Below are 14889 nucleotides of genomic sequence, written 5' to 3'. Positions count from 1 at the left end.
TTCAGATTACAAGAAGGCCTAATATTGGCCAAGATATGCCTCAAAAGGCATTTACAGGCACTGTTCAAAACAATTACAAGTTGATTCCTTATAACTCCCTTGGCTTGGGCGATGTGGCTAATTTTTTTATAATACCCACAGGAGCTCCCGGGGTCAAATCCACAGGCCTCTCGAGATTTGTTTGCAACAACATATATCAATATATAGTAATCAACTGTTATGATATTACCGTCGTGCCATATATATGATATATGGTTTATAACCAAAGTTTTAACATAGACTGTGGATATACATAAATCTCTCGCGCCATATGTGTGGTGACATATTGGCATATGGTTTTAACATTGGTGATAACCCCGCGCCATTTGAGATTTGATTTAACAAATGTTAACTTTGGAATGTGGTTGAAATCTAAGTTGCAGGAAACATTGGAGAAGGGTCCGTTTCTGGCCGGAAACAAGGAAACTCATACCGTATGGCCTGGAAACGCGTTTCCGGCCGTACTGGCCTGTTTCTCGAGGAGGAAACGTGGCTAGTATGGCGGGAAACGAGTTTCTAGGCCATACGACGGAGTTTCCTCTTCTAACTTTACTTTTTCTTGTATTTTTTAAAAAAAATTTCGCTTCTAATTTTTTATTGGGCGACTAAAATATTTTCTGGATGCTTCTAAATGCCTCTCAGGTTATAAAAAAGAGGATTTTTTTGAGTGTGGCAACCATGAAATGACTCAGAATGTTTGAGAGTGGTTTCGTCCTCATTGGATTTAATATGGAGAAAGTAGAATTTTAGATCTCACTCAAAATCCAGCAGATTTATTTGTTTTTCAGGATTTCAGGATTGGGAGAATTGCAATGTTTCCATTGGATTTTGTCATGTACTAGGGTATGGAACTTGTTTTTAATCAAGAGAACCAAGCCCTATATACAGGGGAGACTCTCAGTAATCAAGAGCACGTAGGATACTAGGGTATGGAACTTGTATTTAATCAAGAGCACTAAGGTTGTTCGACTATGTAGGAGGAGACTCCCAATCAAGCACAAGACAAGAAATTAGAAATTTCTCGTGGCTGATTTTGGATATTGCTATTTTCATTATGTGATCATTCATAAGTAAATGTAATGTACATTTAGAGACTTATAGTTTCTGCATTGACAATATAATGATCATAGCATGATGTGTATGATGTAGTGGTGATTACACCTTTAAGGTTGCGCAGTTCATCGCTCACCAAGGGTTGGGACAATCATGGGTTCCTTAATGATGCAAGGGGAACTCATAGGGGCCCTAGAAACCAGGGTGATGGCCATAATGATAGGGGGTAGAGCTCATGTTTGGCTTTTGCCCACATGCCAATTTTTTATGTCCGAGCCATCTTTTGCAGTTTGTGGTACATTTCCTGTTGGAAGTGGCCAAATTATGCTTTTATCTTTCTGTTTTGCTGCATCAACCTCTGGGGCATCGTTTTACACCCGACCCAAAGTGTGGACAAGGGTAAGGGGAGGCTAATGTTGAGAAATGTAACTAGTATTGATCTTCATAATTGTATTTGAGTCATGATGTAATATACTTGTCCAAAGAAAAAGAAAAGAAAGTTTGTTTTAAAAGAAAAATTTTTATAGGCATGGGTTTCATGTTTTTTTTATTTTTGTTTCTAGGTTCATAATTGTATTTGAGTCATGATGTAATATACTTGTCCAAAGAAAAAGAAAAGAAAATTTGTTTTAAAAGAAAATTATTTATAAGCATGGGTTTCATGCTTTGTTTATTTTTGTTTCTAGGTTCATAATTGTATAAATTGAGTCCTAATGTAATATACTTGTTCAAAGAAAAAGAAAAGAAAATTTGTTTTAAAAGAAAATTATTTATAAGCATGGGTTTCAAGCTTTGTTTATTTTTTTTCTAGGTCAAAAGCCTCCATTGAAGGCTTCTAGGGTTTATGTCATGAGTCTTAGTCCTTCTAATTATGTAGTAGACCCTTATTGGGCTTTGTATGTCAAGAAAGAAATTATTTTTGAGTCAAAAGTGTCATTTATGCCTCCTCCACCAAGTCAACCTACCCTCCAGTCAAGTTGGCATCATTGAAGGAATTCAATCTAACATAATGATTATAAAAGTAGTGTTGTTCGACCTCATTTGACTATCCATCCAGCAAGTTTCAATCCGCAGTCGCAGGAGGAGAAAAGGAGTGTGAAATACCTAAAAGAGGAAGAACAAACCCTAGCAAAGGAAGGAGGAACCCTAACGAAGTCAATAATTTATTTTTCTCTTGTTTCTGGGTCACATGTGCGAGTTTATGAGTTGCAAAAGGAGTGTTGAAATTGCAACTCTGTTGTATGGCTGAAATTTTGTTCCATGAGGGGCGAAATCGAAAGTTGTAACAAGGTTGAAGCAAGTTGATTTGAGTTGTCTTTTGGTGTTTGGCTAATCATCTTAGGACGCTGACTTGGTGGGATGAAGGAGGTCTTTTCGTTTGGTCAAAGGTCTTGGTTATTTCATTAGATTTGGTTCTAAGAAAGATAAGAGATTTTTGGGTTTTCCCCTAGAAGAGGGGTTTTAGCCCTGGTTGAGAGCCTATATGTCGTGTCCCTGTTGAGTTGATATTCATGTTTTGAATTGATAGTTACTTGATGACAAAAAGGTAAAAGAAAACATAAAAGAAGATAATAAATATCACTAAGTAATCGCAAGTAATTATCAAGTTAAAGGAAATCTTTCTACCTTTCTGATTTTCTAACATGGTATCAAAGCTAAGGTGAAGAAGATATAAAGGCAGCTAGTAAGATCAACAAGCTTTGATCATCTCAAGGAAAGAAGAAGTTGTCAAGAAGGTTATAAAAAAGAAGATTACAAAATAAGTACAACTATGGTTTCATCAATGAAATCTAAGAACAAGCTTGAAGAAGCCTCTAACTATAGGCCATCGAAAACAAGGATGGACCTAATCCTTTCAAAGAATAAGTTATTGGAATTTGTACAAGGAAAAGTCAAGGAACCTACAAATGATGTTGGAAGAAAAATCATAAGGAAACCGATATTCTTTAGATGAACTTAGTTGTGGATGGAGTCAAAGACAACTTGATTCCTTACATATCCACTCTAGACTCTTCAATAAAGATGTATGATGCTCTCTCAACACTGTTTACAATAACAAAATATTTGACAAGTGGCAAGCTTAAAGAATGAGCATAGAATGGTTTAAATGACAAAGGATGATACAGTGTCCTCCCATTTTGTAAGAATCGCTCATATAAAGGATGAATTTCAAGCAATTGATGGGATAGTCCTTGAAAAAGAACTTGTAATTCATGCCCTTCTAGGACTACCAAAATCTTGGAATTCATTTACAGCAAGAAATATCAGTTCGAAGAACTCTCCATCATTTGAAGAGATGTGGTCTGCATGTATACAAGAATAGTCTCGTTTATCCCTGACGGAAGGTAAGCCAAAAAAAAGAAGAAAATACTTCAAATGCCTACTCTGCTCATGCCAAGAAGAAAGAAAGATTTAATAAATTCAAAGGGCCAAAGAGGAAGATTCATCTATCCAAAATAGAATGTTACAATTGCCATAAGATGGGACACTTCAAAAGTCAATGCCATGATAATCCTAAGAACAAGAAAAGTGAAAGGGATCAAGCTAATGTTGCAACCAATGAAAATCCTCAAAAAGTCTAAAAATGAGGACCCCAAAGTCAAAGACTTATTCTATTAAGTCTTACATATCCTCCACTTATAGTCTAAACCATCGTTTCTATTTCTTTCCTTTATATTTGATTTCTAGGGTTTAAAGATTTATTGTGTTTTATTCTTGAGTTGTTTTTAATGTAAAGGAATCCCTCTCAAGACTAGATCAAGAGGAAGCTTCCCCACCTTTTTCACAAAAAATAAGTATCATGTTCTTTATTTCTTTTCATTATTGATTCCCTCTATTTGTTTCATTTATGCTTATTGATATAGGAGGATCCTCAAAATGGTGAAAATTCAATAGTCTCATATGCTCGTGAAACTAGCACCAAGTCGAAAATATCGTCGCGTTGATTCTAGTGGTATATTCGGTTTTCAAAATGGCCTCCATATGAAGGAGAAAACACACTCGGAAGTTTTTTCCAAACAGGCAAAAAGGGGAGGCCAGAGCAGGCCGGTGGCAGCTCCTGCAACGACCTATTTATAAAAGTAATATTAAATAAATTTTAATAAATAAATTATATTAATAAAATAATAAAAATAAACTAATGATAAAGTATTTTTTTTTTGTAAACTGCGCAGGGACCTTTCTTTTTCTATTACTGCGAATCAAAACCACTACATGTTCGTGGTGGCCTCAACCCGCCCCAAGGGGAAACCGGGTTTATTGGCCACCTTAAATTCTTAACAGCCATCCAAAAATAGAAAGTCCTAATTCTTCTTGTCCAAGCTAAATATACTAAACAATCATAAAGACTTCTATTGTTTCGTGTCTGCATTCTAAACTTCAAAAAGGAACTAAAGATGCCAATCTACTATCTAACAACTTCTTGAAAACAGCATATATACATATCTTCCATTATTGCGCCGCCATGCCTGTCTGCTGCTCCACTTCTTTCTTGATGTCTCGGTAGCAGTCCTTTATCTACTGTTGTATTTCATCCATTTTTTTGTCCTGCATTAACAGAGTGATCTGGATGTTCTTCAGTTCTTTCCTTAGATTTGGAATTCCTTGAGAAAGCTCTGCCATTTCCATAACTACTTTCTCCATTGCCTTAGCTAGCAATCTTTTCATTACCCAGTATACGTGTAGAATCTGATTATACAGAGTCATACGGCCTCTCGTGTTTCCTGGATCCGGGAGGAGATATTCCCAGTCTTCCATTTCAGAGTCTGATTGTCCCTGAGTTGCTTCCTCTTCCAGTTGTTGTATTATCCTTCTAATGTCCTTTTTGGTGTTCTCACAATAGGCTCTCTCCGCGATCTGAATCTTTTTTCCTATAGATCTTCTGGATTTTCTAGCAAATGTAGTTGCATGTTCTTCCCGGTAGCCTCCTGCTCTTCCCCTTCCCCTTCCGCGTTGTCCCCGTCTCCCTCCTATGCCTCCTCTATTCCTGTAATTTCCTCTGCCTCCCCGACTCTTCGTGCCCGAGGCACTGCCGAAGTCACGACCTCCTTCTCGCCCTTGACCTCTCCATTCGTCATCTTCCCTGGTCTCCTGCTTGTCATTCGTCCCGGGCTTTACTACCCTCCTAACATTCTCTCGTGCCTTCTCCCCTCTGTCCTGGTCCGAATCAAACATCTCTATGTCATCCTCTGAATCTTCCTGGACAATTAAGATTTCCTCAGCCGTTTCTTCTTCCGCTATTCCTTTTCCTCTCTTTTCCTGGCTGCTTCGTTCTCTATTGGCTTCACTCCCATCGTTTCTCGACCTCCTTCTTGTCCCCATTCGACCCTTACCTTCTGTACTGTCTGTTTGAATTTTCCAGCTCCTCTGTCCTCCTGTTATCTTGGTCCAAGCCCTCGCCACCCTACCTCTTCACCAATTCTCTATTGTTTCCTTTCGTGTTTGCCTTCCTTTATCCCGCTTTCCTTTTTTATGTCTTCGTCTCTTCCGATTTCTCGTTGCTTCCTTTGCCCGTTCTACTTGCCACTTGTTACCTCCTTCACCGCCTACGTCCTTTCATTCTTCCTTCGTACTGTCATACTCATGTTTGATTTCTGACATTCTGTCATTCCCACCTCCCTCCATCACCACTCCATCAGCGTTCCTCCTTGATATGCGATCTCTTCCGATGATCCCTCTATCCCTATTCATAATTACCTGACACTCCTCTGTCCTGTCCTTCCTTCTCACCTGATTTGAATTAATTGTTCTGTACACCGTCGAAATCACCCCGATCGGGGATCTCTTGCAATCATTTTTATTGGTTTGTGGATTCATCATGGTCTTGATTGATTATGGTTGCAAGTTCCTCCCATCTTGGATTATTCATTATTGTAGGCCATCTATTATCAATTTTCCTTTCCTGTTCGTTACTCCCCCAGTTGGCAAGGAAGTCTGCAGCCTTATTGCCCTTCCTTCTGACATGATTGATAATTTTATAGTCTATTCTCTTTAATAATTCCACCAAATCTTGAACAATCTCGGTTGTCCTCCAGCTTCCAACTATATGCTCCCAGTTTTTCCCATTATTGAGTTTCCGGAGCATCTCTACTACCACCTGTGAATCCCCTTCTATCTCCAGGTTCATGTAGCTATTCCTTACAGCTATCCTTAACTCTTGATGCACCGCCCACAGTTCTGCTTCGTTGTTAGTCATTTCACCTCCCCATTCGGCATACACCCATCTGGTGTGTTTCTCACTGTCTCTAAAGATGCCCCCAAAGCCTGCATTCCCTGGGTTCCCTTTGGAGGCCCCGTCAAAATTCAACTTGATGAATTTTTCTCTAGGGTATCTGAACTGCTCTGGGCTATGAACCTGAGTACTTTTCCGTCTTTCTTTCTTGGGGTATAGCATATCAAATTTCAGATTTAATTTTGTTAGGATTTGTCCTTCTTCTTGGTTTGTTTTCCAATCTTCCTCATCCCAGTCTTCGGCCAGAACCGTTTCTCTAATAGAGTTTAGAATTCTTTTCCATATTCCTTCTGGTTTATTATTTTTGTCTAAGAAAATCCTTCGATTTCGTTCCTTCCATAGGAGCCATATCACAAAACCCACTGTCAGATTCCAAGCTCTCTTGACCACTTTACAGAGGAATTGTTCTTTACTCCATTGAAAAATGGTCTTTTTTATGTCACTGGGGTCTCTAATTAATTTACCAAAAAGATTTCTAACCTCTTCCCATATATGCCGAGTAAACGGGCAGTTGTTCAAAATGTGTTCCTGGGTTTCAGTTTCTATATTGCAGAGACTACACCTCGATGGCCCAAGTAAGCCTCTCTTTTGGATTTTATCCCATGTTAAGATTCTTTCTCTTCCAACTAGCCATGCAAATATGGCTATCTTTGGCCACCATTTGCTGTCCCAAATAGCTTTCCATTCTGTGATTTCCTCCACCCTCTCTTGATGCCTTGTCAAATAGTAGGCCTCCTTAACTATAAAGGTTCCTTTCGTTGATTTCCCATCTGAGAATATCTTCCCCTGTTCTGGCTTTTATTTTTCTTGATTCTAATTCTTTTAAATATATTCCCTTCTGTTCTTGATTGATGTTTTCATCCCATTCTTCTGGCTTTCTCCATATTCTCCATATTCCATCTGTCTCTCCTTCTATCCAATAGTCCCTTACATATTTTCTCTCCTCCCTGATCGCTTTTTGTTGTATACTTTGCAGAGCTTGAATATTGAGCAATTTGTTTCTTTGTTGCCACCCCTCTTCCCAAAATCTGGCATTCCTTCCTCCTCTTATTTCCCAGAAGGCATGGTTGTTTATAATATTCTTGTTCTGGCTTGCAAGTTCCCAAATTGTAGAGCCTTTCGGGGTCTCTTCCATTCTGAGGATTTCATCCGTTGTTGCAGGCATATTATACTTCTGGGTCCATATTTTCTTCCATAGGTCATCTCCTCCCCTCATCCACCGCCACCACAGTTTTGCTCCTAGCACCTTGTTTAGCACCTCCGGGTCTCTCAATCCAAGGCCCCCTTCCTCTTTTCTTTTCATTAAACTTTTCCATAAGACCAAAGCCTATTTCCTTTGTTGATTTGGTCCGCCCCAAATGAATTTTCCAAAAATTTCTTTTATTTTTGTACACGCCCCTTGGGGAGCAGCCATGATAGATAAGGGGTAAATAGGTATTTCTTGGAGGACTGACTTCAGAAGAACTATTCTGCCTGCTATATTTAGAGATCTAAAAGACCAACTTGCCAATTTGTTCTTGAGTTTTTCTATAATCTTCTGCCAGTTTACCATTCTTGTGGGATTTGTATCTAACTGATTCCCCAGGTATTTTGTTGGAAGTTTTCCCTGCCTGAACCCTAGCATTCTGGTTAGATGAGTCGTGATTGAATCCATAGTGTTAAATACGAAAGTACATGATTTCTCCTTATTAACTTCCATACCCGATGCCTCCATAAACAGGTTTAGGATTCTTTTAATATTCCTTACTTCTTTTATTGAGACCTCACAGAATAGCATAATGTCGTCTACAAACTGTTGATGGGTTATGGGCAGATTGTTTCCCCATAACCTTAAGCCCTTAATTCTCCTTTCCCTCAGCTCCTTTTTAAAGTATCTTCCTAGACACTCTGCTGCCATTATGAATAAGAAAGGAGATAAAGGGTCCCCTTGCCTTATTCCTCTAGTAGCATTGAAAGTTGTCGTAGGTACCCCATTTATTAGAATTGAAAAATTAGGAGTTGATATCATGCTGTACACCCATTCTATCCATCTGTTACTGAAACCGAAGGTCTCCAGGACTTTCTTGAGATATTTTTAACTCAAACGATCATAGGCTTTTGACAAATCAAGCTTTATCATCATTCCTTTCTGCTTCTTCTTTTTTAGAGAATGTATCACTTCTTGTGTTACTACTAAACCATCAAGAATTTGTCTTCCCTCTACGAATCCTGTTTGTTCTGGAGAAATTAAGCTAGAAAGAAGGGGTTTTAATCTTTTTGCTATCAGAGTGGTTATTATTTTGTATATTACATTACACAAGGCAATTGGGCGGAAATCTTGGGCATTTTCAGAGTTAGCATTTTTAGGGATTAGAGTAAAAAAAGTCGAGTTTATAGCTGGCCATACCTTTTGTTTCGTGCAGGATTCTTCTACTACCTCCAGGATCTCCTTACCCAGAAAATGCCATCCTGCTTGATAAAACTCCACCGTGTATCCATCAGGTCCTGGTGCTTTGCCTTTATTCATACGCTTCACAATTTCTTCCACTTCCTCAAGAGTAGCTGCTCTCATCAGGGCCTTGTTCTGCTCTTCTACTACTATTTTAGGAATTTCATTACATATGCGCTCTATAGCTGCTGTACGATCATTTTGTGGTTCTGTCAGAATTTCTTTGTGGTGTTCAACCAATACTTTCTCAATTCCTTCTTGTTCTATTATCCTTTCCCCTTCTTCATTTTTAATGAAGAAAATCCTATTCCTTTGTGTGTGCTGTATCAGAGCTTGGTGAAAGAACTTGGTGTTTCTCTCTCATTCCCGTAACCAGTTGACCCTGGATTTTTGTTTCCACAGGATCTCCTCCTGTTTCCTCCGCTCTTCTAGTTGACTTATTATGACTCCTTCTTCTTTACATCTTTCCTCCGTTCGTCCTTCTGTAATTATTCTTTGTTCTATTTCTTCCATTTTTTTTTCTAGTTTATGTTTCTCCTCCATTATATTCCCAAACTCTTCTTTATTCCATTTCTTTATTTTCCCTTTCAATTCTTTGAGTTTTAGCTGGAAGGTGTGCATCTTCCCTTTTCCTTTTAGTGTACTTTGAGTCCACCATTCCTCTGTTTTTAGTAAGAATTGAGGGTTCCTGAGCCAAAAGGCCTCAAACCTGAATGGTTTCTTACCTGAAGTTTTCTTGATATCTATTTCCAGCCTGATCGGCCAATGATCTGAGCCTATGGCAAGCATTATTTTTGCTTCCACAAAAATATCCCGGTTCATAATTTGTTCTGATAAAAGGAATCTGTCTAATCTAGAAGCTATTTGATTTCTTCCCCCTCTTCGATTGTTCCATGTATAAATACCATTAATTGTTAGTATATCCACCAGCCTCTGTTCTGTAATCATCTCATTAAATGTCTCCATATTCTAATCTGGTCTTCTTATGCCACCTTTCTTTTCCTCTACAGTTCTAATCATATTAAAGTCTCCTCTTACTATCCAGGGTGTTCCAGAGGAAATCCTTCTAGCAACTTGCACGTTCTTAAGAAAATTTTCTCGTTCTCTTGGTATGTGCGGTCCATAGACTCCTGAAATGAGGATCCTCTCCGCTGATCCTACTATTCTAAACAAACCAGTTAGGATTCTGGGAAGGCTTATCCAGTTTTCAAATATTATCTCCTCAGGGTTCCATATGATTGCTAGGCCCCTGCTGCACCACTCGCATCTTGGCCCATTATCTCATATTGCATTCTTAGTTTTTTAATTATTCCTTCCAATTGTTGCGAGCTAATTTTCGTCTTGGATTATCATGATACCAAGTTTGTCTTTCTTCAACCTCTCTTTTAAATACCTCTGCTTTCCTTTGCTGTTGAGGCCCCTAATATTCCAACTTGTGACTATTATTTAAAACTTCTTTGGTGGTTGTTCGAATACCTCTGATAGGGGTATAACCCTACCTGAGTTGACCAGGATTCTCCTACCGTTTGTATAGTCTCATTCAGTGTTCTTCTGCCTCTCTTTCTGCCCCCCTTGCCAGTACTGTCCATTCCCAAGTTGTGGTTTGCTTGTGCCCCTGTTTGGTCTATTTCGTTTTCCAAGGTGCTGCCTTTCTTCTCCTTGTATTTTTGGAATGTTTCTTTATATAATTGTTTCTGAGTTTCCGGGATAAATCTCTCATCAAGATTTTTCCATTCCTGTAGCAATTTCCTCATGATTCTTTCCTCCTCATTCCCACTGTCCTTTTGTGATTCTATCCCTATCTGGGCTTGCTCTATTGTTATCTCCAGGCTTTCCCCTACCCCTTCTTCGGCCTCCCTGATGTGAGCTATGTCATTATCCTTTGTCTCTTTACTAATTTCCATTGGCTCATTCTCATTGTCATCTTCTTCAATCGTTTTTCCTGCGTTTTCTTCTTCATCCTCCTGTAGGGCCTGGAATTTATTTTGACTTTCAACTATTACAAGTTTCGCTTGTTGTTGTATCCTTATTCCTTCCTTGCCTGGTTTTTTCCTCCTATGGACCTCCTGGAAGCCCATTTCCCCAGCATCTGCTCTCTCTGCCGTCCTTTGTTCTTCTTCTTGTTTTCTTGATATTTCCTCTTCTTTGTTTAAAGGGCACTGCTTGTAAAGATGCCCGTATTCATGGCACCTTTTACACCTGAAAGGTATGTGTTCATAATCCATTGGTTGCTGGCATATCTCATCATGGTATTCTAGCTCTATATATTCAGGCAGTGGCTCTGCTATATTCATATAGACGCATATCCTTGCATAAGATGTGTACTTCCTTCTTTTTGTTGACTCAGCTACTTTGACGAAGGTCCCAATTGTATTACCGATTGTTAAATTTGCAACTAGGGCCAAACTCCATGTGGGTTAGCTTATTTCTGGCAGCTGATATTTTTATTGGATCCCTCTCGTCGAGAGGTGTAGGATTGATCCAAAGATCATCCGATTCCGATAAGTATTTATGGAGATATGAATTTATTTTGTTTATGTAATTATTATCAAGCCGACCAACACTTATGTAGGCTCTAGAAGCCCAAACGTCATGTCTATTCAATCATCCGCCTTTAGTATAAATAAGAGAGGATTTGGAGTCATTAGCACAACACATCCTTGAGTAGTCTCCTCCTCTCCACGTCTGGGCTTTTGGTGAAGGAGAGAGACATCATGAATGATACGCTGGTCACTCAAGTAATGCCCTCGCTGCTGTACGTTTCCCCAGCCGTAGATATCTAGCCGCAGTGAAGGAGGCCTCATACGCAGTCAAAAGAAAGGCCCTATACGAGACTCTAACACGATGTGCTAGAAACCTTTATACACAGGCCCTAATACGATATTAACTCGCTGGACATGGAGAAATTAGCACGCTGATCACAGAAATATTAATACGCTGTCCGAAGAAGATATTATATGCTGGTCATGGAGAAATTAGCACGTTGATCATAGAAATATTAATACGCTATTCAAAGAAGATATTATACGCTGGTCATATAACACAAAGAGCACTCATACGCTGAAGCCCCTACGTGCAGTCAAGGGATAAACGTTATCAGTGTAACAGTGTCATATTATGGGACGCAGATATATAATCCGCTTCAATATATGGAATGCAGATATATATATACAACCCCGTCATACAGCCCATCATATTCATTACGTGATACCTTAACATACGCAGCAAACATTACAGTGATTTATGCTGTGACTATTACACTGTCCAGAAGTTTCATGCGGAGGCCCTAATACGCTGACCTGTAGACTTATACTCAGGCCCTCATACGCAACCTAATGCAGTCCATCTTCGCTGGCCTAAGGAGGCCCTAACCACAGATAAGAGAGGCCTTATATGCACTCCCAGAATAGACACTATCACAGCTAAAAGGAAAGTTCGAATTGTTGTTGGTAACAACACTGTCATAGAGACAGGACTGTTTGTATATTATTTTGTGACTGCATGAAGTTGTTCTCTTCTTGTAGGAGAACCAAGTTAGAGGAGCTAAGGGATAGATCTGTTGGGATCTTGTTGGAAGGACAAGAAGCAAGGGTTATGTTGCTTGGAAGCCACAGAAATACTGTGTGTTAGGCCGCAGGCCATAACACCACAGTCTAGGATTGTGTAGGAGCTTTGAGGACTTGTACATATGCCCAAATCAACAACATATCCGAGTAGTGTCCTAGTTTGTTTGAAGGACTGTTTCAATAGTGCTTGGTACCCTAACCAGTCATCATGATGACAGCAGCAAAGTATGTACAACATAATGATGGAGGGCAGTAAAGTTGTGTACAACAACTCAGCAATAGAACAGTGTGATGCAGCATGGGCAGCATGAAGCATGATGATGCATGAGTAGCTGAAGTATGAATTCATGGACAACTTGACGTATGGGCAGCAGTGATCATGAGCAACATGAATATGCAGGATACATAATGATGATGCTACACTGTAAGGTGCAACATATGAACGAAATGGATAAGTAAAGTCGTCACTTAGGAGATTCAGTTGAAGCAGAATGTCTTCAACTGATCTCATCATAATAGGAAATGATCTATGCTCAGATCCGGATAAGTCAAAGTGTTGACTTCTGTTGTAAATGTATTATCTCTCTCTCTCTCTCTCTCTGTTGAACTTTGAAGATAAAAGAAGATTTGATCAAAGGGTTTCCCCACACATTGTGGGGTTTGTCCTTGGCTTGCGCCACATCTTGTGTCCTCTTGTCTTGGCTTGTCTTCTGCGTTTTATATTTATGTTCTATCTGCACTTTATCATAATGCTGATGTGATTGCTAACTGTGAAAATTTAAATAAATTTCTCTAGCATAGAACATACCTAATCTTAACACCGATCCCTTCCAGAATGTCAGGGTCCCAGAACTCCACTGGTAGGTCAAATAATCTGACCCAAATGAGTGCTGCTAGCATTTTCTCATTGTCCGGGTTATATCTTTCATCCCAATGTCTCATGAACAAGACGACATTATTCATAAAGTATGGTCCTTCTTCAAATGTTCTTTCCTTATCTTCCAGGTTTGCAAATATCACTGCGAAAAATCCTTTCGCTCCTAGTTTTAGATCTATATGCCCTTTTGGCTTCCATCTTTGCTGTATCCATTTTACTAGGTCCTTTTCTGATGGCCGAAACCCTACAAACTTGCATATCAAGGCATGATCTCTCATATAGCATCTATAATCTTCAAGTTTGTTATTGGGTATTACATACCTTGGTTTCTTTTGTACCCGCAGTAGGCATCGACCTCCTGTCTTGGTTTGCCAATGGTTCCCTAGTACTGGCGCATATTTGCTAATCTCCTTTGGGTTTCTCTGCATTCCACTCCCGCTTGCTTCACCTGCCATTATATTTTTGTAGAAGGGGATCTCTCCCCTCCCCTGCCTGCTTTCCATTGTTTCCTTCAGCTCTGCCTGGTATTTTTTATCCCCTACCTCGTGTTATAGATTCGCAGCTCGTACTTGCTTGCAGAGGGATTACCCTTCTGCTTTTCCCCACCGCTATCTCCCGTTCTCTTCAACTTCTGTAAACCCTAAGATGTTAAACCCTTGCCCTACCTTCCTTGTTCGACGCTCTGCGTTCCATCCTCATCCAATGATAAAGTATTTTAATATAAGTCTAACCTTTATATTAAAATAAAATCAGAAAAGGATTATTGGGAGGTCGGATGGAGGAAGCGCAGAGCGAGGAAGGTCGAGCAAGGGTTTGAAAACTTAGGGTTAATAGAGACAGAGGTGGACGAGAAACAGGACGGTGACAAGGGCAGGAGGGTAAATCTTCTGCACGCAATCAGACCTACGAAGACCTAACACAAAGAGGAGGGTTAACAATGCTAAACAGGGCTGAAAGAAACCATGGAAAGAGAGCAGGGGAGGGGAGAGATCCCCTCCTACAAAAATATGACGGCGGGCGAATCAAGTGGGAGCGGGATGCAGAGAAACCCAAAGGAGAATAGCAAAGACGCGTCAGTGCTGGGGAATCGATGGCAAACAAAGCTTGGGGGCAGATGTCTACCCAGGGCATAGAAGAAACCAAGGTATGTAATACCCAACAATAAACTTGAAAACTACAGATGTTATATGAGAGACCATGCTTTGATATGCAAGTTTGTAGGGTTTTGGCCGTCAGAAAGAGACCTAGCAAAGTGGATACAACAAAGATGGAAGCCGAAAGGGAATATAGATCTAAAAACTAGGCGCAAAGGGTTTCTTTACAGTGATATTTGCAAACCTGGAGAATAAGGAAAGAACCTTCGAAGGAGGGCCATATTTCATGAATAATGCCGGCCTGTTTATGAGGCATTGGGAGGACAGATATAACACAGACAACGAAAATATGCTAGTAGCACCCATCTGGGTTAGACTATTTGGTCTACCAATGGAGTTCTGGGACCCTGATATCCTGGAAGGTATCGATAATACAATTGGGACTTTTGTCAAGGTAGCAGAGTCAACAAAAAGAGGGAAGTATACATCTTATACAAGGATATGCATCTATATGAATATAGCAGAGCCACTGCCGGAGTATATAGAGCTAGAATACCACGACGAAATATGGCAGCAACCAATGGACTATAAGCATATAACCT

The sequence above is a fragment of the Pinus tabuliformis genome, chromosome 3_1 (genome assembly GCF_031772625.1).
Source record: "Pinus tabuliformis cultivar Carrire ecotype Pingquan chromosome 3_1, CPIR1, whole genome shotgun sequence".
Classification (NCBI taxonomy): domain Eukaryota; kingdom Viridiplantae; phylum Streptophyta; class Pinopsida; order Pinales; family Pinaceae; genus Pinus; species Pinus tabuliformis.
This window is presented reverse-complemented; position numbering follows the sequence as displayed.